The sequence below is a fragment of the Aplysia californica genome, unplaced genomic scaffold (assembly GCF_000002075.1).
Source record: "Aplysia californica isolate F4 #8 unplaced genomic scaffold, AplCal3.0 scaffold01305, whole genome shotgun sequence".
Classification (NCBI taxonomy): Eukaryota; Metazoa; Mollusca; class Gastropoda; order Aplysiida; family Aplysiidae; genus Aplysia; species Aplysia californica.
In genome coordinates this window covers 26257-30066 of record NW_004798575.1, presented here as the reverse complement: position 1 = coordinate 30066, position 3810 = coordinate 26257, and the positions used below count along the sequence as shown (strand labels likewise).

Here is a 3810-nt window from a genome sequence, read left to right as displayed (position 1 = left end):
TCACTTGTCAAAGACAATGGAACATGAAATGGTCTCAAAATATATGCATTTCCTTTAATTCACCGACAAAAGTCTAATTTTCTCCATTCTCCCTCATAACTTATTTCCCCTTTCACATACATAAATTATTCACTTCAAAAGCAAAGAAGACTAACAAAATTGCAAATTCTTACTTTTTCACTTGGCTGGTCCTACATGACTCGAGGCTCTTCCAGAATACATCTCTTGAAACGGGATGTACTCTGAAAAACAATAGAATTTCAGTCTTACTCACAGAGCAGAATTAACAACCAAGTTTTCATGAAGTACAGTGCTCGTGGAAAAAATACCAGTTCACAACCTCTGGACGGTATGAACAACAAAATGAAACATTTCCAGATTTACAATAGAACGGTTGCATTTCCACCGTGACGGGCGGTCTTTCTAAAACTCTCTTACTATCACACTTCCCACCCTAACCTCAGCCCAAGTTCCCTCTCGGACATCCACTCAAAACAAACAAACCTTAACGGTCTGTTAGAAGTGCCCTGGTCTGGCTCCTCCGCCGCTGGTCCTCTGCCCAGGCCGGAGGGTAGGGGGAAGTGCTGAACGTCCTCTCCAGAAAGACACTTGCTAGTCTCAGGTGCTGGTTCTGACAACTGTCACGCCCTGTGATGATAATACTTCAAAATGTCTACAAGAATGTCGCACATGTTTCATTCACATAGTACTGCCTTCAATGGTTTCATCAAAAATTATCAAGGGCAATCATCATCTATTGTGGCTCTACAGGCAGCAGCTTGATATTCTTAGGGGCTGTTTCTGCCGATCCGAAATACCATATTCTATTTCCTCATTGACTGCAGCTTGCTGAGCTTAGGGGCTGTTTCAGTCATCGCCATAGTGGCTCAAAATGATCACTGGTTTCATCAGAAATTATCATGCCAATCTTCATCTATTTCGGTTTTATAGGCAGCAGCTTTGCTATTCTTAGGTGCTGTTTCTGCCAACCGTAAATGCCAGATTCTATTTCCTCACTGACTGCAGCTTGCTGAGCTTAGGGGCTGTTTCAGTCATCGCCATAGCGGCTCAAAATGATCACTGGTTTCATCAGAAATTATCACGGCCAATCTTCATCTATCCATGTTCAAAAGGCAGCAGCTTTGCTATTCTTAGGTGCTGTATCTGCCAACCGTAAATGCCACATATTTTATTTCCTCATTGACTGCAGCTTGCTGAGCTTAGGTGCTGTTTCAGTCATCGGCATACTGGCTCAAAATGTCCAAAAGATAACTGCATTTTAAGTACTTGCACAATGATATTAGCTGATATAGTTTACTAGTGGCACAACTTACTGGCAGCAGCTAGATAACTTTAGGTGCTGTTTCTGCCAGGAACAATCTTTTGACTGCAGCTTGTTCACTTTAGGGGCTGTTTCAGTCAACCATCCTACGCTACACCGACCTACTCACAAAAGTAACAGACTATTTTTTTAAATATCTGTGGTTTGGAAAATCAATCAAGAAGAAAACCAAACGAACGAAATTCAATTTCGAATCTTCAAACGGACAACTCAAAAGAATTCTTCTGCAACGTTTTCAACTCCGAACATAAAGCGGAGAAAATCTCAAAGTGCAAATTTCAGCGAACTTCAAAAACGCTGCTCAAACAGATAAAGGAGAAAAGTTCAACACAAAAAGGAAATTGAACGTTTTCAACTCCGAACATAAAGCGGAGAAAATCTGAAAGAGAAAATTTCAGCGAACTTCAAAAACGCTGCTCAAACAGGTAAAGGAGTTCAAAACAAAGGAAAATGAAACCAACAAACATTTGAAATGTTCCAAAATTTTAAAAAACAACAACAATAAAACCACAACCATCAGTCCTCACCATGATGGTTATAATTGTCTCAGAGATAGCCACATTTCTTTTCCTTACATAGTACTTTTCTCACAAATGATCACTGACAATTTTCATCTATCGATGTTCATGGCCAATCTTCATCTATTTCGGTTTTATAGGCAGCAGCTTTGCTATTCTTAGGTGCTGTTTCTGCCAACCGTAAATGCCAGATTCTATTTCCTCACTGACTGCAGCTTGCTGAGCTTAGGGGCTGTTTCAGTCAGGTCATCGCCATAGTGGCGCAAATGTTGAAAAGATAACTGCATTTTAAGTACCCGCACTGTATTGGCTTCAATAGTTATTGGCAGCAGCTCGATAACCTTATGTGCTGTTTCTGCCACTTAGGACTCGCAACAAGGATATACTCTGAGACAATTGAAAACGGGCCAAAGAAGGCAAAAAACATTGCAATTCCCACCATCTCTGTTGGCTGGTCCTACATGACTCCATGCTCTTCCACAATGCATCTCTTCAAACTGGATGTACTCTGACAAATTTTTTAAAAGGAGAAAACTAATGCTCTATCCAAAAACAGGAAGTCTTTACAGCTTGATTTCCATGCTTTGGCCACACCTCACTCAAATTTTCACTCAAGGTTCAAAATGAAGGACCAGGTTTTTATAGGGCATGATTCTTGTCAAAAAATACAAAATCAGAAGGAAGGTTCCATACCCTAAAGAAATTAAAATATTCCCACTTCAATGGTTGACAAAAATACTAGACACATCCATAAAAATGTATTCTGAATAAATATCTAAAAAACAGGAGAGAGCTAATTATGTATTTCCTTAAAAGTTGAATCTGCAGTTTTTATTTCCTTGCTTAGGCCTCAACATGCTTAAATTTCACTCGAGTGTTTCAAGGAGTACAATCCCTGTGCAAAATGTCTATATTAATATATTTGCATATGCTAAACAAAATGAAACGTTACAATAGGTCAGAACGTGCGTCTCCTTTTTATTTACAATAGAAAGGTTGTATTTCCACCTGAGCTGGCTATCTTTCAAATACTTTCTAATTATAACAGGGATGACAAATGATTTTTGGAGAAAAAAAAACTGAAAATGAGTGGAGCATCACATCTCACCTAAACCGAACCTTGAAAAGCTTATAAATGAGCAAACAAAAATGGATGAAAAAAACCCGGAAAAAACGGACATTTGGCATCCTTGTATTAATTTATAACATTTCTACCACCACCCCAACCTTCACACTAACTTCCCGTTTGGACATTAAAACAAAACAAACCTTTGTGGTCCATTAGAAATGCCATGCTTTGGGTCCTCTGCCAAGTCTAGTAATGGCGGGCAGGCTGTTGGGAGTGCTGAACATCCCCTGTGCGAAAAAAAATTCATAAGTATCAAAATAGTTTTAGTAAGTTTTATGGCACAATCAGGTCATATAAGTGCCTAAGATATTAGAGGTGTTACTAGAGAGTAACAAACAAAAAAGGAGAAGAGATTTTTAAGGACGATGTTTAATAGGGAAGAAGAAACAAACCAAAACAGAGCACTCGCCAACCATTTAATTTTTCTGAAAGCCAGAAAAATGGAGAGAGCTAGAAATGCCCAGATTCTATATCACACTTTGTCACAAAACTGCACTTTGTTGCCTGCTTTTTTAACTGTAAGTTTAACTGAAACTGAATAGAAAATCTGTATGAAAAACAAAGATACGCTACATCGTCACGAAAACAAGCATGTCGATTAACAAAATGGGAGGACTTCCGTAACGAGCGACCACTATGAGACAGCAGGATTGAGGGCTAGGGGTAGGGGTAGGTTTAGGGGTAGGGGTAGGGGTAGGGTTAGGCCTCTTCTTTATTGTGTTTGATAGGGTAGTCGCTCGTTACGGAAGTCATTCCAACAAAAACGTGCATCTCCAATGATGAGCCAGCTAATGCTAGAGATCTATCCTCTCAGACTGGCC

The 3810-nt window shown here is 39.5% G+C and overlaps 1 long non-coding RNA gene across 12 annotated transcripts in view; it reads right to left on the bottom strand.

Annotated features, from left to right (window-relative positions):
* Positions 1-2352, bottom strand: part of LOC101857996 — a 49522-nt gene extending 47170 nt beyond the window's left edge. For 10 of the 12 annotated variants that reach the window (XR_004859396.1, XR_004859388.1, XR_004859389.1 and 7 more), the window contains exons 1-2: positions 505-833; positions 174-242 (exon numbers count right to left, since the gene is read on the bottom strand). This is a non-coding gene — a long non-coding RNA (uncharacterized LOC101857996). Of the gene's footprint in view, positions 1-173; positions 243-504; positions 834-2299 lie in introns of those variants that run through there. The other 2 variants (XR_004859387.1, XR_221210.3) reach the window with 2 other exon arrangements.
* Positions 2353-3810: the final 1458 nt, after the last annotated feature.